This window comes from Pistacia vera, unplaced genomic scaffold, assembly GCF_008641045.1.
Source record: "Pistacia vera cultivar Batoury unplaced genomic scaffold, PisVer_v2 Contig664, whole genome shotgun sequence".
Lineage (NCBI taxonomy): Eukaryota > Viridiplantae > Streptophyta > Magnoliopsida > Sapindales > Anacardiaceae > Pistacia > Pistacia vera.
Window position 1 is genome coordinate 432,842 of NW_022196517.1, and position 21,497 is coordinate 454,338.

Sequence of the window (21,497 nt, forward strand, 5' to 3'; positions counted from 1 at the left end):
TTTAGATGATACAGATGAGGAGGTCATAGTCAACCCTCAAATTAGTTGTTTTGCAAATTGTAACTTTGTAATTTATAAATTAACTGTCAATTATTGCATTATTTTTTCCTTACCAAGTTTTTATCCCAATTGGATTTTTCTTGGTAAGATTTTTAATGAGGCAATAATTGTTGTAATTTCTTATTTCTTATTTTATTTTATGATAAATGAATAAATCTATTTTTTTTCTTATATTACAATTTAATTGTATTAAAATTGAATTAATATTTAAAATGTTAACTAAACTAACATTAATTTAATTGAAATGATATTTGATAAGTTAACTAAAAAAATTACACAAAAGACAAAAACATTAAAAAAATTATTTTTTTACTCTTAAAAAAAATGGCGCGTCGGCCCGGCCCGATTCCTAACATTTCAAGTTACGGTTGCATTTTAGAAAAGTGCTAGGCCTAACCCAGCCCGCACTTATTGGCGAGCTCAACCCGACCCAGCCAGCCACGGGTTAGGCCGAGTTGGCCCGTTTTTCCACCTCTATTCCCAACCAAACATATTATTCACTAATTTATTCGAATTAACCAAACACATTTTCTAAACATTCTTAGTAATCTTCAAGGTGATTTTTTATTCTGTTAATATAATATCCCCATATAATAAAACATTATATGATTCAAACGCCCCCAAAGGGTAAAATCGATAACCAAATAAAAAGAGGGTTATAGAGTTAAGACTTTTTAAAATAGGCTACTTTTTTTAATTCTCCCATAACAGTTAGACTATTTATATTTATTGCCCTAACACCTCGTTATTATTTCAAAAACATGTCCAATACACTTATTATGCTTTTTGGACTCTCCATAATTGAAAATAATTTAAAAAGTTTTAGAAGAAAAAAAAAGTAGAAACACATAACTCCTCCCTTCACCATGCTACCTTTTCTCCTTGCCCAACAGTACCAAACACAAAGGGCGCGTTTGGCTGGAGGTAATCTAAGATTATTGGGTTATGTCATCTTATATTACTTGATTACCATGTTTGGTTGTCAAGTAATATAAGATTTCAGTAATCTTGCATTATCAATAATTGTTACTTCTGGTAATATTGGAGGCAATCTGATTACCTCAATTTTCTTAGGCATTGTAAGATTACCAAGGTAATCTTATTTTTGTTACAATTCTATCCCTTATTAATAAAAAATTTGGACCATAATGCCTCTGTTTTAAAATCAATTTATATTAATATATCATTTCAATTTTACCCTTGTTTAATTAAATTTTTGGACAATAATGGTTTTATATTTAAAACAAATTACAGACTACCACTGCCACCTAGCCACCACCGCCGACAGTGGGCCAACCACCACAAACCGCCGCCAGAGTCCTTAAAAATGACTGAGAGTTGCTAAGAGGCTCTGGGAGGCTTCGATATGGCCGTTTCTGGCCATATTGATGGCAAAAAACAGCCATATCTGGGCAAGATCTGATTAGTAACGGCTAGATCTATTTTGCCTAAAATAGATCTGGTTGTTAACGACCAAGTCCATGGCCGTTAACGGCCAGATCTTGCCTAGATCTGGCTGATAATGGCTAGGGAATGGTCAGATCCATCGATTTGGCTCGAAATGGCCAAAATAAATCTGGCCATTTTCGGCCTAATATGACCGTTTTCGGCCATCATTATGGCTAGAAACGACCATATCAAGGCCTTGCAGTCACGGTGAGCTACTCACGACAACTTTTGATGACTTTCGACGGTGGTTTGTGGTGGCGGCAGGGGTGAGGTTGATTTTGTCATAAATTAAAGTTTTATATAAGCGGGGGTGTTTTAGCTAAATATGAAATATTGAGAGTTAAAAAAATTATTCAAAAATTAATAATAAAAATAATATTATATTAATTTTTAAAAAGAGGACAATTTAGTAATTTAAATAACATATCCACCAATTTATTTCCCCTAACCAAACATATTAATATAACATGCTTGCCAACTAACCAAACATATTTTTCTAAAGATTCCCAGTAATCTTCAAGGTAATATAAGATTCAAGTAATCTAACCATTCCTAGTAATTTAACATTCTCTGAACCAAACACACCCAAAGAGGAAAGTTGCATGGATTGCTGCTGGAAGTGTAGCAGCCATGGTTGAAGAAGGAGAGCGTAAAAGTCGAGAGAGGGTGAGAGAGAGGTTTTTTTTATTATTATTTATTTATTTCATTTGAAAAAAGTTGTGAGGCATGCGCAAATATTTTCTGGCATTTGACTATTAATTTAACAAAAATCTTGTAATGACAGGGAGGGCATGGGCCGGGGACCCCTGCATCCAAGCCCAACCCAAAAGCCCAAAGGGATTCCCTAAACAGCATTCCTTGAATCGAGGATTTCAGGGAATCCCCAAATTCAACTAGTGGGATTTCGAGAAATCCCCAAATAAAAAAAAAAAAAAAACTTTATAATGAATCAAATGATACATATACTAATAATATAGTATTATACTTGTACTATATTAATATTGTTAAGAGAGTTTATATCCAATTTTGTTTTAAATATCTTATCAAATTATCAAAAAATATGTTTCTTATGAAATGATACATTATCTATTTGATAAATGATAAATATGTTTATTTAAGATATGATTTTTTTAAATCTCTTATCAAATTATTAAATAAAATTTAAGATAATCTAAATAAATAACTACAATTCTAATCGTAATGTCATTGCCATAATTTATTATTAATTAATTTTAATGACTTATTACATATAATATGTATTTATGTTATTAACATTTACAAGTTATTTGAACAAAAAATATTTTATTATCTATCAATAATATAACATATATAGTAACATTTGTCATTTACATATATATCAAGTAATTTATATATGCATATTTAGCTTATATATTTAATATAGACAATTTTTTCTATTATACTCATTTGTATATGGTTTCACTCAATGTTTCCACAATTAGATTATTATAACCATATTTGAATTTGATCAATTAATAATATGAAACAATTTATATAATAGTAAAACCTTTCTATAGTAATACTCTATATAGGAATAAATAAGAATAAAAAATTCTAATCCTAATTTGGGTCAGTTAGAAATAAGAATAAATTTCACATGTAATAAGTTATAATTTTTCTGGGTCCCATATTAAGGAATTGCCTCTACATAGTATAAATTATTGTTATATTGCAAAAAAGCATATGCTATGTTACATAAATGTTTAAGATGAAATAAATATTCACCTAAAATTGTTTGAAAGAGTGATTATGTTTTAGCGTTGTTTCCACAACTTTATCTGTGGGTACATAATAAGTCGCTAGCATGGACACACTTCTTGTTGAAGCCAAATATTTCTAGCTTCTCAAGTAGGTTTAAAGTTTCTTGCACGAAACTTTTGGTATTTTCGTTATCATCTCAAGATTATCTCCTTCTCTTCTTGTCTAATTTTAATAATGATTTCTTCTTCAGTAAAACATACACGGCTTGTTACATTTAAATGATTGAAAAAGACATTAATAGCCATTTCATTAATGTAGTGAAGTTGTCAAATCTATTCACTCAATTCTTGTACTATTGAAACATGAATTATAAAATCAAAAATCAAAACAATATTTTTTAATCAAAATAATAATTTTGTAACTACACTTCTAATAAGTTATAACCTCACATATAATTATCACTATGTAAAGGCAAATTCCTAAGACAAGACCTAGAAAAAATATAACTTATTACAATGTAAAAATTATTCTCATTTAAACTGGTCCAAGTTGGGACCAAAAGTTTTTATGACTACATGGAGGTTATTCCTATATAGAGTATTATACTATAGAGAGGTTTATTATATAATATGTTGTGTATATCATACGTTATTAATCATAGATTAAATTGTTAATATGTTATTAAATTATCAAATGATAAGTTATCATATATATATATATTAGATATATATTACATATATATATATATATATTATATTATCATTACTGTCACATATATATTTTGTATCAATACCCATAAATCATAGTGGTACCAGGGGTATTGTAATATATGATAAAATACATATGTGTGATTAATTTGTTATATATATATATTTATTATCATTACTGTTTACATATATATTTCAACACCATAAATTCATAGTGTATGAGAGTCTATTGTAATTATATCAATACAAATGTGTGATTAATTTAGGTTTAATTAAGCTATTATATATTAAATTATCATGTTTATGTATCACTTAATTATACAATATGTTATGTTCATCAATTTGCCATATTATATTTAATTAAGCTATTATATTATTAAATTTGTCATGTTATGTATCACTTGATTATACAATATATTATGTCATCAATTTACCATACTATGTTTAATTACTATTATGTTATTAAATTGTCATGCTATACATCAATGATTATACAATATGTTATGTTCATCAATTTACCATTGAAATGCTATTATAATATTTAATTATGATTACATTTAGAAAAAAAATGAAGCTATTATGTTATTAGATTTGCTATATTATATCACTTGATTATACAATCTATTATGTTATTAATTTGTCATACTAGTATCATAATAATTTATTATTTTAATTAAAAAGCTATATACTTATATATTTAATTATTGATGACATTTGAAAAAAAAAAATCCAAACATATATATATATAAGAAAAACAAAAGTTCATCCAAACTAAACCAAACATAATATAAAAAAGAAAAAAAATGTAAAATGTAATAATGTATATCATGCTTTTTGAACATAAACGAACAAATAATGGAACAGATTATTCGCGAACGGAGGATCAGTCGAACGCAGTATGTTACGAACATAATCAAATAAACATCCTATATTTGAACTCGAATTAAACATATTATAAAACGAACATCGAACTGTTCGCGAACAGTTTGTACCGAATCGAATCGAATAATTATCGAATGAACATTGAACTGTTCATAAAAGCGTGGTGTTTGCAGCCCTATTTGTATGTCTAATGAAAATGCCTCTAAACATAACAAGAGGTTATAATTTATCATCAAGTTATGACAAATATTTTTAGAACAAGCATATATGAATTTAAGTCCCATGCTGACACGTGTATGTAATAATATAAAAATCTAGAGGGTGGTTGTTGCTTTCAAATATGTCAGGCTAAAGGGAGGTCGCTGTAAACTTAAATTCAGGGGAAGGTGAGGGAATAATCCATTAATTAAAGGACAAACAAAAATAAAATATATTGGATTGGCGGGGGATTACAAATAAAAATGAAAAAAGTAAAGTAGAAAAGACAATTCAATTACGAATGGGTGAATGGTCGAGACTTTGATGGCATGGATCCATCATTACCGTTACTGTTACTTCAAATCGAATCAATCTGGAGAGCAAAACACAGGATTATCAACATATATTAAACTCTCCAAATTTCAAAATTAGGTTTCTTTTTCATTTTCTGTCCCTGTTTGATGGGAGTAGTTCAGATCAACAACAGAATGCAGAATCAAACTCCGATGATTACCATCACACCCAGGTAATCTTTCATTTCTCTGACCATTTGTATTTGTAATTGTTATTGTATGAAATTTGTTCTCCTTTTTTTTTTTTTTTTTTTTTATTTTTATTTTATTTTATTTCGCATTTTGGGTTTGGTACAGTTTAATAATAAGACTAAAAAGGTTTTTAATGGCATTGAAGGTGTGTATTGATGAAAAAAAAAAGAATGAAGAATCTTGCTTAGTTTTAGTTCAGCAATCTAACGACCGAAACTCTCAACGTTGCAAATTCCTATGAGGTCTTTGGATGGTTCGTGTGGTGAATTTCCAAAAGTAGACATTTCTTCTTCGGTGTCAAGTCCTAGTTCTTCTAGGCTGCCCTACCCCCTAGACCTAGTTCAGCAAAGCTCAAATCATCTGTGAGGAATTTGCTTCCTCAGAGGAACTTTAGAACAAAAATTTGTTTCAAAGTGGTGAGAAGACGGTTCTCATCATGGTGAGAAGACGGTTTCATCATCCCGGATACCATCTCAGTTGATAAGCCTTCTACATCGACGTCATTTTCTTTAGTAAGGTTTTTTCTCTTCATCAAGTAAAGCCGCACATTCTTTACCGGCTACACCAATTGCAAAGTCAGAATCTGTACAGGAACACCTCTTGCTGTTCAATCTGATATTTCTGTAAGTACCTTTGCCTATTTTGGATGGAGACGTGTTTTATTTTAATTTTTGAATGACATGATATATGTTTTTTTGTTTTAGAAATCAGAAGTTCGGCAGCATATGACACGCTGTTGTCAGTTCCGGTGAATACTAAAGTGAGAAGTTTAAGGCGGACTGAATCTGGTGGAGGTTTAATGTTGTAATTTCTATGACTCCTCGTTCTGCGGCTGCTGATAAGACATCAGTGAATGATGACTCAGCAACTGAAACTGGTAAATGCTAAGTTTTCCTTCATAGGATTTTAAGTGTACAACTTTGAAGGGAGAGAAAAACATATTTACCAGTAATATTGTAGACTCCCAGTCCTGACTGGAGGGCATGATGGTCTCTACCCTACTTTCCAAATTAATTCAATGTGAGTTACTTATGGTATTGTATTCTGTACAACGTGGCTTCATAGGTTTCACTTGATGCAATTTTTCCACATTAAACTAAGTTGTTAGGGTGGAACTACAATACTCACCTGCCAAATGAGGGAACTGATATTTTTATTCAGAAATTTGCTATCTATCTCTTTATTTATGGTTTTTCATTAACTTAAATTTAGTTTTCATCAATTTGGCATTGGAGCAAGTTTTATTTTTGAGGAAAAAAAAATCACATTATCTCAATAGACTTGATGGCACCCGAACTTCATACCTGTTTGAAGAATTATCATTACATTGATAAAAGGGGGGTGTGTTATTCCCAAAGGGTGCAAACAATTTGACTTGGACATATAATTTGCTTGTCCTACCTGAATTCCTTACAAGAGAAAAGAAAATTAAAAGAATTATAATACTTCAAGTTGAGGTCCAAATTTAAAGAAACATGTTTAAAGTTCAAGTTTGTGGATTTTACATTTTGTTAATGGACTTAAACTTATTAAGATTTTGGACATTTTTCTTCTTTCCACTATGTGCACAGCTTAAGATTTCACTGCTTGCAACTTTCACTTGTTTGGGCTGGGGGATTGTGGTGTTTCTGTTTGCCAAAAAAGTGTGTCTTCTAGTTCACTTCCTGTATTATTTTTATTTCTTGTTTGTGGAGTAATCTTGTTAAAATAAAAGTTGATTTGCTGTTTATGACATACTGTTTCAGCTTGTGAAGATGCAGGTGAAGATTTTCTGAAGAAGAAGCAGTTTGCAGAATTTGTTTTGTGAGCTGGGGAAGGAGGTGACATGTTTAAGATGGAGTGTAGCTGTAAAGGGAGCTTGCACTTGCTCACAAAGATTGGTAGTGAAGTGGTTTGCATCAAGGGAAACAAGGCATGTGATGTCTGCAAGCGGATGTCCAGAACCTAACAGTGACATTATTAAAAATACAAAAATCCTCAAAATGTTGTCAGGCGGCCATCATCTGTTATTCAGCAGAGAGAAGTCACTCGTTACAGGCATGTCTGATTATTTTGGCAGTTAGCTAAATGCTTCTATAATTGGTCCTGTGTGCTCAGGTTTGTTATAATCATCATTGGTGTACTTGATTGTTTATGATTTTGGGACAGAATAAGAAAAAAATTATTTAGGGAAATTATATAAATATGACCCATAGATCGCAAGAGTACATCCTGTTTTGCAGCATGATGTTTAGTCAATTAATAGGTGCCTGTGCTTGGTGCTATCAACTGTAGAAGAAATGTGAGGTTGTTTCTCTGTATTAATTTCAAAAAATGAAAAAGAAAAATCTTTCCTTTTCATTTAGATGATTCCAAACAATATTCTTGAAGATATGTATTATTTGCTATTTTGCTGAAAAGAATCTAATCAAAGAAGCTGAGATGCCTGTAACTTTGTTTACAGTGTTCTCATCTACATGATATATTTCAATTTGCACACTATACACAATTTCATAAGTTCACATATTAAGAAAGCCTCATTACTCAATGAAGTAGATCTATGGAAGCTCCAAACTTGGGATATAGTGCGACGTACATATGTTTCAAAAGAGGAGAGAGGTAGGTTGTGGTTCTTAATTGGTCGTTCTCCTTGAGTTTTAGATTTCCATCTTGGAGTAGGATCCAAGTATGGTCACATGAGCTTGGTTAAACCGATGAATGCATTTTGCTTGGGTTTTCCCATCTTTGAGGGTTTCTAGTTTGCCTGATGTCAAGTTTTACTTTTAATAGTTGATGTTTGGTGATAATTGAGGGGAAGAAGTCAGTTGTTTATGGGATAAGATTTGACTTTTATTCTCTGTTGGTAATTTTTTCTAACGAATATTAAGATTTATCATTTTGATGGAATTATGGCAATTGGGGAGGGAATGTAGGATTAGTTTGGAGTTTGTCCCCCTCCAAAGTTGTTCTTGCGTATTCTATAAAATCTTAACCACTCTTATGCTTCCTATTTTCCTTATTATATGCATTTCTGTTTCGCGCAATATATGTAGCTAAAAGGCTCCTTTCAAAAAGATTTTTAATTCTCCATTTAGAAATGCCATCAACTATGGTTCAGCCATGTTGAAATTCCATATTTTTCTTTTTTCTTAACATCAAATGATAAAAAAACGTTTTGTTTTTTATTTTATTTTATTCAAAGAGCCTAATATTTCCAAAGCTTGTGTAATTCCATATTGTCTTAGTTTTAAAGCTCGGTTGCTTGCAACTATATTGGATGGTCGTTTATGTAATTTATTTGTGTTTCAGAAAGGTGTTTTAATTATTGTATTCTGCCAGGGTCTGGCAGGACATACCAGTTTGTCTTGGTCAGCATGCTTGCGTATTTTGCTTTCTGGAGCAGCTTCTGGTATATACCTTCGTTATATGTCCTTGACCATTATATAACTTTGCATGCTAACCTATCAATAACTTTGCTTGCTAAACTATAAATAACTTGCTTGCCTCTCATGGAACATGCTGTTGATGGGCAAGTTCATACATGGTTATTGAAGTTTCATGCCATGTAGTTCATACACTTGGTGGAATTTATCATCTATCAGGTCTTTAGATCATTAGTTTATCTATCGCTTGTAAATCCATTTCCTAACTAATGCATGTAACATGCTGTGGATAGGCCGAGTCCATCCTAATGGTAAATGAAGTTTCATGCCCTGCACTTCATACACTTTTGGTGAGATTTATCATCTATTGGATCCTTTGATCATTGTTTATACATAACTTGTAAAGTTATCCTAAATTAATACTAAATATATACATATGACAATATAGAATTATATGTTCTTACTAGAAACAAAGAAGCATTTTAGTACTTGAAATGAGATCTATAAGAAGTGAACAAACTAGAGGCATACTCAAGGAATGATGAAGTGATCTTTAATTGAAAAACTAAAACCGATACAAAATGAATGTACCAATTTGGGGGCCTCATTGAATAGAAAAAACAAAAGCCAATACAAAATACACTAGATTAACCAAAATTGTTCCTAGTTAGATGTATGAAAAAAATTGACCAAATTATCTTGCAATATTTTGAGACTGAGGCCTAACTCTACCTTCTTACCTTGTGCATGCTAACTTTATGATGAATACCTTCAATAGATGCCTTTGGCCAGACTATAAAAGCCTTTGTTTGAGGAATCATTACGTTGAATTTTCTCAATTTGAAAGTTAAAAATTGTGATTGAACATATTATTCATATTTTGTTTCTTTAGAAGCTCAACAAGTTAAGAGAACATAATTGCCTTTGTAAGAGTATTTCACTTTGATAGATTGCCATTTTGTGTGTCTCATTGTTTTGGTGTATTGGTATTGTCTTTTTCTTTTTGTTTATGTTCTAACCGTTCAATTTAATTTCTTTATGCTGGCCTTTTGGATTTCAATTTGAGCAGGTATCTCAGCTGGGTCCTGTGCTCTCGCCATCTCACTACCTTTCTCCTGTGTTTTAGGTCTCCTTTCTTCAATGATAGCTTCAACCATGGGTAAGTTATGTTAAATTAGTAGTTTCACATGGCTTCAGTATCAAGTTCTTTCATTCTTGAATTTCTTTGATACTGTTACAAACAAGAGAACTGATTGTAATTTTCTTAGTATTGCATTGACAAATTATACTCAATATATAGGAAAATAAGAACTAATCTAGGAAATAAATAACTAATCTAGGAAATAAAAAATCTACTCTATTTTACAGATTTGTCCTATTATGTATGATTACAATCCTAATATCTATTATAGATTTATTCACTTAATCATGCAATATTTGTAAGATTTTGCATGATTATCTTAACAATCTACCACCCCTCCCCTCAAGATGGGCATAGATGTTAATCATGCCCAGCTTTACAATATAATCAATCCCAACCCCATCAAAGCTAGTGAAAACATCTCTAGTTGCTCTCTAGTCTTTACATATCCTGTAGAAATTAAACCTTGTTGTATTTTCTCACGAATGAAATGACAGTCATTTCAATGTGCTTAGTTCGTTCATGAAATACGAGATTAGAAGTAATATGCAGAGCGGCTTGGTTATCACACCACAATTTTGCTGGCAAAGAGGCCATAAGACCAACTTCAGTCAAAAACTGATATATCCATATTACTTCACACACGAATGGGCCATAGCCCTATATTCCGATTCTGCATAGATCGGGACACAACAGTTTGCTTCTTACTTTCCATGAGACCAAATTTCCACCAATAAACACAGTAGCACCGGTAGGATCTCCTATCTATCTTGGAACCCGCCCAATCTGTATCAAAGAACACCAATATTATGTCCCTGATTTCCGTACAAAATATCACGTCCTGAAGTCCTTTCAGATAACACAGAAATCTGTTCTAACGCTGCCCAATGATCAACAGTAGGAGAAGACATGAATGACTTACTACACTAACAGAGTACGCAATATCAGGACAAGTGACTGTTAGATAGTTCAACTTTTCAACCAGTCTTCTATACCTCTCAGGATCTTCAAATAGTTCACCATTTGGTAAGTTCAAATTAGGAAACATTGGGTACTACATGGCTTAGCACTCAATTTTCCTGTCTCAGTTAATAAGTCAATAGTACATATTCCTCTGAGAGAGGAAGATGTCTTTCTTGCTCCTTGTTACCTCAACCCCTAAGAAATACTTCAACACTCCTAAATCCTTTGTATGAAATTGAGTGTGAAGAAAGACTTAAGTAATGCACATCCCTGTAGTGTCACTCCAGTGATGATAATGTCATCAACATATACAACAAGAAGAATAATGCCAAATGTGATTGTTTGTAAAAGACTGAGTGATCAGACTTGCTCTTTGTCATTCCGAACTTTGCACACACCTCACTGAACTTTCCAAACAAGCACGTGGACTTGTTTCAAACCCTACAACGATTTGCGAAGATGACAAACTTTCCCATACTCCCCTAAGCAACAAATCCAGGGGGTTGCTCCATATAGAATTCTTCCTGAAGGTCACCATGTAAAAAAACATTTTTTATGTCCAATTGATGTAATGGCCAGAATGAGTAGCCGTCATAGAGATAAATAAGCGAACAGAAGTCAATTTATTACAGGGGAAAAAGTGTCAGAAATCATCCACTCCAAGTTTGAGTATAGCCTTTAGCTACACAGAGCTTTAGTCGAGCCACGACCCATATGATTTACTTTAATAGCAAACACCCATTGCATCCAATAGGCTCTTTCCAGTAGGTAAGTCAACCAAGTTCCAAGTACTATAACATCTAAAGTAGTCATCTCTTCTATCATAGCATCACGCCAACCAGGATGAGTAAGGCTTCATGGACCGTTGCAGGAAGGGAGCAGAGTCTAGTGATGCCACAAAAGAACAAGAAGAGAATGTAGGTGATCATAAGAAACAAATGAAGATATAGGATAAGTACACTGACGTTACCTTTCCGAAAGAGCAATGGAAGTCAAGATCACTCAAGGTTGGATCCAACGACGAAGAGTCTTGGGTAGGACATGAAGTCTGACTGTCTTCTTGACGAGGAACACAGGTATCCGGATCACTGGGGACTGGGGCTAACGACGAAGGGACTGGTACAGGAGGTTCCTGTCGACGAGAATAGACAATGCGAATTGGAGGTAGTGGACGGACAAGTGGTGGTGCCGGAGGAGGAACAGTATGTGGGGAAGACTCAGGTGTGGACGTGAAGTATAGATTAGTAAGTCATCGTCCTCCCCCTGACGTGTATAGGTAGACGAAGTGGGAAAAAAAATTGGTGTTTTCTAAGAAAGTAACATCAGGTGGACACCAGATATCATTAAGACTAGGACAATAACATCGATATCCCTTCTGAAGACGCGAGTAACCTAGAAAAACACATTTAAGAGATTTGGGATCTAACTTGGTTACTTGGGGTTGAACATCACGAACAAAACAAGTACTACCCAAATCGGGGCAATAGGAAACAAGACTTAAACAGAGAAGAGAATACTGTAAGGAGTGGAACCATTCAAAATGAGGAAGGCATGGGTTAATTAGAAAACAGGCCGTGGAAACTGCATCGGCCCAAAACTGTTAGGAACTTGCATTTGAAATAATAGGGCTCGAGCGGTTTCAAGAAGGTGCCTATTTTTCTCTGGCTACTCCATTTTGAGATGGTGTGTAACAACAAGAGGATTGATGAAGAATGCCATGCTGGCGCATATAAGACTGAAAAGACATCGAGAAATACTCTTTGGCATTATCGCTTCTTAATGTCTGGATAGAAGTATAAATTGAATTTTAACTTCAGACAAAAGGCACAAAAATGAGAAAACAACTCAGAACAATTCTCATTAAATAAAGCCAAGTTACACGGAGTTGTCATCAACAAGGTAACAAAATATTTAAATCCAGGTTTAGACACAATAGAACACGGACCCCAAACATCTGAATGAACTAATCAAAAGGGACACTAGCCCGTTTATGAACTCTGGACTTGAAGAAAGACGGTGGTGTTTGTCAAATTGACATGACTCACAATCTAACGAAGATAATTTATTAACTGAGGACATAGTTTCTTTAACAATGGTAAAGAAGGATGTCGTAACGACAATGCTCTCAAAAGGGTCGAAATACTGGAACATGCAATGGTTCTAGGACCTGTGTGCAAGGATGTAAAGTCCTCTAGATTCATGTCCTTTACCAATAACTGCCTCGTCGTAAGATCCTGAAACAGGCAATGATCAGGGAAAAATGAGATGCAACATTTAAGAGCGGAGTGGAGTGAGTTACCACAGAAATTAAATTAAAGCGAACTGTAGTAGACTCAATACAGAGGATAGGGAAATTAACGGAGTAGGTTAACAGACCCAGACCCAAGAACACAAGATGTGACCCATCAGCTAAAGTAACATTAGACGAGGAATTATGTGATGATATGATGAAAAGAGACTAGGATTACCTGTCATATGATCTGTGGCACCAGAATCAATGACCCATTTGGAGGATGAGGAAATAAGACATGTGTTTGGTTTACCTGACTCGGCGGAGAGCAGTGATGGAAGTAGATGAGGACTTCAATGATTCTTGATATTGAGAAAATTGGCAAACTCATCAGCTGAAATATAACCTTCTTCAGAAGTATCAGTAGCGGCAACATGAGCTGACTGAGGTTTCTGGGTCTTATTTTGCAACTTTCTACACGTGCGCTTTGATGATCGGGTCATGACAATAGTAGCACACAATCCCTCCGACTCCTGACTCCGATTCTCACGATAATTCGAATCCCCCCTCTATATTGCTCCGGTTATAGACCGCCAGTGTCATGATTCTGACTTACAAGAGCACTACTCGATTGAACAGATGGGATGTGCTTCTGTAGAAGAACCCTAGTAAATATGTCTGGAGGGAGGTGATCCAGAACTAGCAAGAACCTGAGATTTAGCAGATTCAAACTTAGAAGGGAGTCCAGCTAGGAAACTCATAATCGCCATTTTCCTCGTTGAGCTTGTTGAAATTTCACATCAGCACTCACCGGGTAGAGAATGTTTAGTTCTTCATATGTCTTTTAAAATCCATAAAATAGGCCATAAGAGACCTATCTTGTTTCTCAGCTCGATAAAAAGCTTGCATACATCAAAAATACGAGAAACATTCCCTTTCCCAGAATAAAAAAATCAGATAGTCCATCAATTCTCTTCACATATTCACAATGTAATTAAACCAAGTACCTCACTGTGATGGAGTTCCGTATCTGCAAGAAACAAGGGTATCCTTTCTCAACCATGTTTGTTTTGAATCGCTTCAGATGAATCTTTGGGAGATGATCATTTTACCAATGCTTCGCAGATAAAGACGAATTGTCTTACTCCAATCAAAATAGTTATCAGACCATTAAGCTTATGTTCCGTAATTTTTGACATACAGAACCATATCAATTATAAGCTTACAGTCATAGTAAGAAGACGAAAATAGCCACAAAAACTCTTCAACGAACGAACTCTATATCAACAGAAACAAAACTGATATCAACAGAAATCAAACAAAATGTTCTGACCTGGCTGAGAAACACTGAGGAAATAATCACACAGACTTGCCGGAAATAACAAGACGAAGCCGGGAAGGGTGATCGGGGCACTTTCCTCTGTCACACGCGCCCACACGCGCCAGCGCGGGATCTGAGCAGATGAAAAAGGGTGGCGGTGAGACACACGTACCTCCTTCGGTGACGGGACTTCAGGGAATGGGTCGATCGGCAGACAAGGCTTCTTCCTAGGCAGGCGGTGAGAAAAAAAAATGGCCATCTCTAGGGTGACTCACGAAAAATGCTCACTTGGGCAGAAGAGAAAAAAAAAACAAACTGAAAAAAAAAATAAAAAACAACCTAGAATTGCTTGTATTGCTCTGATACCATGTTACAAACAGAGAACTGATTGTAATTTTTTATGTATGCATTGACAAATTATACTCAATATATAGGAAATAAAGAACTAATCTAGGAAATAAATAATCTAATCTAGGAAATAAAAAAATCTAACTTCCTATTTTACAGATTTGTTCCTTATGTATTGATTACAACCTATATCCTATATAGATTTATTTACTTAATCATGCAATACTGTAGATTTTGCATGATTATTTACAACAATCTACAACAATAACCATTGGTTGGATAGGTTCGTAGTAAAATGTGGGTAAACTTTGTTCCTCTATGGCATTCTTTTAGTTTAGCTATGACCAAGAGAGAGAAACGATAAATGGTTCTGTGGATTTTATATTGTGGACCATGATATAATTGGTGTAAAGTTTTGAGTTTTAGGAGAATTCAAGAATAGTGAGATGAAAGAGATTCCTCAATTGGTTCTTCATCTTGCAAGAACAATATTATATAGGGTGAGAAAAGAAAATAAAAGGGAAAGAAAGAATAGAAGACGAAAGGAAGAGATAGAGAAGAAAGAGATATAACGGAAGGACAAGAAAGAAAAAGAGAGAAAAAGAGTCATATAAGGAAAAATTATGTAAGAGAATATAGAATTTGGAGGGAGATTAGTAGCGAGCAATTAATTATTATATTACTTTTGTAATTATTATGGGTACATATTGAAGTTATTTATTGAAGAATTGAATAGATCTAGAGGGAGGTAAGTCTATTTCACAATTTTGATTATTTAATCAACTAAAAACAATAATTATATCAAACTATTGCAATGGTGGTATCAATTACAAGAATAGACAATCATGGAAATTAAGGATTAAAGCAAAATTAAGGATAAAGTTAACTCAACGGCTAGAGGATTTCACAGTTGTGTCAAAACAATTGTGTCTTGCAAAATGTGCATGAAACAAAGGACAATGAAGGAAGGGATTTTTAGAAAAAAGTCTTTGTTTTAAGAAAAGCCAATCATGATATAAATTTTTATAAAAGAGGTATAAATATTTTACAATCAATTCTTAGCAAATAATATAACTAAATTTGAAAACAGTATTCTGGTTTGATTCATTTTCTTTCCCCCTAAAAGATTCATTCCAATGGTAAATTAATTGTTATGCATAGGGTTGGAAATTCTTATAGCTTATCAATTCAACAATACTATAGTGTGCAAATGAGCCTAAATGGGATCTCCGGAAAATGCATGCAGATGGATGGAAACTCATTTGATTCTGACACTACCCAAAGATGCAAACAAACCAAAATTTTTGTTGTTACAATGTTAAGTTTAAATTATAATTTTTGGGGCTTTATCTATAGCTTAAACTTTTGAGTAGTGTACTTAATTGATATTAAAGCTAAAAGCCGTGTTTTGAATCCTTTGTATATGTTTTCTACTCAATCAAATCAGGTTGATTTGTTTAGTTATCCAGTTTAGCTTGTAATCTCACTACATCTATTAGACCTTACAATCGAATCCATGTTACACATAAGAGGGCATATTGACATTAAAATTGGGGTCCAGTTATTTGGAGAGAGCGTGGTACGCCTGAAAATTGATGTTTTGGCCTCATCAAATAACTTAAGATTTTGGTTCAAAGTGTTTCTGTGACATAGTTATATTGTGGTTTTGCTTGAGAGACACCGTGGCCTTTGGGAGAAATGAGAAAGTGTTAGGATACCACATTGAGAGAAAAAGGGTGGGCATGTGGGTTATAAAGGTTTGGGCACCCTCCTTTGACAAGCCGGTTTTCCAAGGAAAGTCTACACCAAGCCCATGAAAAAACCATGACCAGCCCAATGTTGAGTTATAGAGTGGCTGACCTTGGGCCCGGGCTGTGTTACCCCGAGAAAGGCATGGAGGCCCGAGGGAAAGGGGATCCGCGTAGTCACCCAAGGGTAAAGAGGCCGGACGTGGGACGTCGGTTGCGGAGAGGTGGTGGAATGTTAGGATCCCACATTGAAAGGGAAAGGGTGGGCATGTGGGTTATAAAGGCTTGGGCACCCTCCCTGACAAGCGGTTTCCAAGGAGAGTTCTACCCAAGCCCATGAAAGATCCTGGCCTAGCCAAATTGTGAGTTATTGGAGTGGGTTCCTATCAAGAAGCTACAGGATATTCACTTGTTCTATGATAAGACTCTCTCCAATAGTGGGCAGAGGAGCCTGGGTCAGTGTGTTCAATCGCCTGAAGTGTCATGGTAGTGGAAGGGTTCTTAGCAAGATGCAACAAGGTCTCTTTTCCAACATAAATGGCTCTTATGACATGCCCGAGGGTGAAGTCAAAGGCCATAGGCTTTACCTCATTTACACCATTCAAATAATGTGAGATTGTAAGCTTGTGTCAGGAGATTGTTGGCTTGTAGCTTCAGGAACACCTTTGGGGTGATTAGAGGGGCAGAGATTTTTACGATTGCATAGGTGAGGATGTGGTGCTTCTATGCCAATAGAGTTTGGAGAAATGCATTTCTTATTTATCTAAATATGGGGGCAGCAGTTAGTTGAAGTGGACAACACCTTTAATTACGCTTGGGTTTAGTATTGGACTCAATAGGTTTTCTTGTGAACAACTTGGTCCTTTCTGGTAAAATTATATCCAGTGCAGCTGCTAGTGGACAACAAAACAATAGCCTTGTCCCCGTGATGTAGTTAACTGATCAATTTGGATATTCACAAAGTTAACCCCCATCACAGGCAAAACTGGAAGGATTCTGTGTGTAGGAACTGAGAAGATTTTATTGAAGAAAAAAAAAAAAAAAAAAAATTAAGGGTTCAAAGGTACTTTGTAAGGAAAAAGTCTACCTCATTAAATGCTGAAGTAATATAAGTCTGAAAAGTTTTACCAGACAGAAGATGACAATGAATTAGAAACAAGAGAATGAAGAACGTAGGCAGAGATTAGGGATAAGGCAATTTAATCTTCATATATACAAAATAGTATAGCTGCTAATTTACATTGAGTATCATACTTCAAATATAATAAAAAACTTGCTTAAATAATGAGTGCTAAAGCTTCAAAAGTTAAATGTTCGTAAAACCTATAATGTTTGCTTTTGCAATTTATGGGTTATAAAGTAATTACTAGAATACTCATACTATGAGCAGATATATTAAAAGTTCTTTGCTTCTGTTTTTTCTCTATTTTCATTTGTGTAAATTTCTCATTTTCGCTTGCAAATTATAGAGCATTCTTTGTTTCATAATTAGAGTTACTTAAAAAGCATGTTGCTTTTGATGGTGGCAGTGAGCAGGACTTACATATGGGCTTATGCTTCCTTCCAATTTGCAATTGTGATCCTGTTCGCTCATATCTTTTACTCTGTAGTAAGCAAAACTAAATTTATTCCATGCATTTCTTGTATTTCTTTTGGGTTGTATAGTATGATTTCAACTGCTTTGCTCAATGTTCTGAATTATATGTTTTTGAGCTGAGGGGATGGGGGGTGGAATTGGTCTTCTCACATGTTGTAACATGCAGCTAAATGTGAACCCGATTCTCTCTGTCCTCCTTTCCTCGTTCACTGGGTTTGGACTTGCAATTAGTACAAATTCTCTTATTGTGGAGTACCTTAGATGGAGGACAAGTAGGCAGATGCAGTCTCCGCATTGGCAGATTAACATTGTGCAGCAACAGCTGCATGAGCTGCAGCAACTAGAACAACAAAACCAGCAGAGCCAGCAACAAGAGTATCAGCAACACCAACACCAACAGACAGAGGCTCCCAGTGTTGGATCCATTAATAGTTCCAGGCGGTAAATAACAGTTGTACAGAACACATAGCTCAGTCTTACTAAAGGTTTGAGTTTATTTTATAGTAGAGATGCTTAAATCAGTTGGTTAATTAACCTTTCAACATGGCTATATCATGTTGCATTATTCTGAAATATGGTAACCAAAAAGTAGAGACCCTCTGACTTAGGACATAGAATTTGCGTCTGCCAAATTGTGCAAGTTTACAAGCTTTCTCAAATCAAACCATTTTGAGATTTTCTTGAGTCACTAGGCTTGTCTGTGCTCTATAATTGATTTATTCTTATGTCATTAATTTGTTTTGATATAAGGCCATATAAATGTGTCTGCATCTGGCCTAGCGATAAAAGTTATGCTTTCTTGATTCTACATGAGCCTAGAATCTAGACTTCTGGATCTTGAAGCACATAATAATAATCGAGCTTATGAGAAGCATGACAATATTTCCAAGTGAAGTGAAGAAATGGTTTTTGGAAGGTATGCAATATGCATCTAGCATAGGCGAGATGTTAAGTTCATTTAAACATCAAGAATCTGTGTCCCACCAAAGTATAATGCACATATATAACATAATCATCTGGAGTAGGGATTGGGCTTTGGCTATAATCACCTCTTCAAAGTAGTGACACTGTTTTTTGTACATCGACTTGACAAATGTTATTGATGACAAATATATATTCAAAATCATGTCTCTTAGATTTTCTTTTGGGCTCATATTTAACAATATTTGATTTGATTTTCTTGTTGGGGTTATAGATTCTTCTTTATATGACTAATAATTAGTTTGTTTATGATACAGGTTAAAATGCCGCTTGCCAAGACTGAGTTTTGATTGGGTATGTTTATAAAGTTTCTAATAGAAAGTGGAGGAACTTGAGATATTGAGAAAGGCTGATGAATTTGTTCTATTTTTAGGCTTTCGGTAAATGCTAAGTTTTCCTTCATAGGATTTTAAGTGTACAACTTTGAAGGGAAAAAAACATATTTACCAGTAATATTGTAGACTCCAAGTCCTGACTGGAGGGTCATGATGGTCTCTACCCTACTTTCCATAATTAATTCAATTGTGAGTTTACTTATGGTATTGTATTCTGTACAACGTGCTTCATAGGTTTCACTTGATGCATTTTCACATTAAAACAGTTGTTAGTGGAACTACAATCTCCCCTGCCAAATAGGGAACTGATATTTTTATTCAGAAATTTGCATCTCTATCTCTTTTTTTATGGTTTTTCATTAACTTAATTTAGTTTTCATCATATTGGCATTGGAGCAAGTTTTTATTTTGAGGAAAAAACTTCAATTATCTCATAGACTTGATGGCACCGAACTTCATACTGTTTGAAGAATTATCATTACATTGATAAAAGTGGGTGTGTTTATCCCAAAGGGTGCAAACAATTTGACTTGGACATATAATTCTGCTTGTCCTACCTAATTCCTTACAAGAGAAAAGAAATTAAAGAATTATAATTACTTCAAGTTGAGTCCAAATTTAAAGTAACATGTTTAAATTCAAGTTTGTGGATTTTACATTTTGTTAATGGACTTAACTTATTAAGATTTTGCATTTTTCTTCTTTCCACTATGTGCACAGCTTAAGATTTCACTGCTTGCAACTTTCACTTGTTTGGGCTGGGGATTGTGGTTTTTCTGTTTGCCAAAAATTGTGATGCCTTCTTAGTTCACCTTCCTGTATTATTTTATTTCTTGTTTTGTGAGTAATCTGTTAAAATAAATAGTTGATTTGCTGTTTTATGACATACTTGTTTCAGCTTGTGAAGATGCAGGTGAATATTTCTGAAGAGAGGCAGTTTGCAGAATTTGTTTTGTTGAGCTTGGGGAAGGAGGTGACATGTTTAAGATGGAGTGTAGCTGTAAAGGGGAGCTTGCACTGTGCTCACAAAGATTGTGTAGTGAAGTGGTTTAGCATCAAGGGAAAAAAGCATGTGATGTCTGCAAGCAGGATGTCCAAACCTACCAGTGACATTATTAAAAATACAAAATCCTCAAAATGTTGTCAGGCGGCCATCATCTGTTATTCGCAGAGAGAAGTCACTCGTTACAGGCATGTCTGATTATTTTGGCAGTTAGCTAAATGCTTCTATAATTGTCCTGTGTGCTCAGGTTTGTTATATCAATCATTTGGTGTACTTGATTGTTATTGATTTTGGGAAGCAAGAATAAAAAAATTTATAGGGAATTATATAAAATAACCCTATCACAGAGATCATCCTGGTTTTGCAGCATGTTTTAGTCAATTAATAGTGCCTGTGCTTGGTGCTATCAACTGAGAAAAATGTTGAGGTTTTTCTCTGTTATTATTCAAAAAATGAAAAGAAAAATCTTTCCTTTTCATTTAGATGATTCCAAACAATATCTTGAAGATATGTTATTTGCTATTTTGCTGAAAAATCTAATCAAGAAGCTGAGATGCCTGTTAAACTTTTGTTTACAGTGTCTCATCTCCATGATATATCAATTGCACACTATACACAATTTCATAAGTTTCACATTATAAGAAAGCCTCATTACCAATGAAGTAGATCTAGGAAGCTCCAACTGGGATATAGTGCGACGTACATATGTTTCAAAAGAGGGATGAGTTAGGTCTTGTGGTTCTTAATTGGTCGTTCTCCTTGAGTTTTAGATTCCATCTTGGAGTAGGATCCGTATGGTCCACATAGCTTGGTTAAACGATGAATGCATTTTGCTTGGGTTTTCCCATCTTTGAGGGTTTTCTAGTTTGCCTGATGTCTAAGTTTTACTTTTAATAGTTGTATGTTTG

The 21,497-nt window shown here is 34.2% G+C and overlaps 1 protein-coding gene and 1 pseudogene across 1 annotated transcript in view; both read left to right on the forward strand.

Moving 5' to 3' along the window:
• The window catches only part of LOC116112595, a 72,929-nt gene that overhangs the window by 21,677 nt on the left and 29,755 nt on the right, over positions 1–21,497 (forward strand). The window lies entirely within an intron of this gene.
• LOC116112608 lies at positions 5,492–19,629 on the forward strand (annotated as a pseudogene).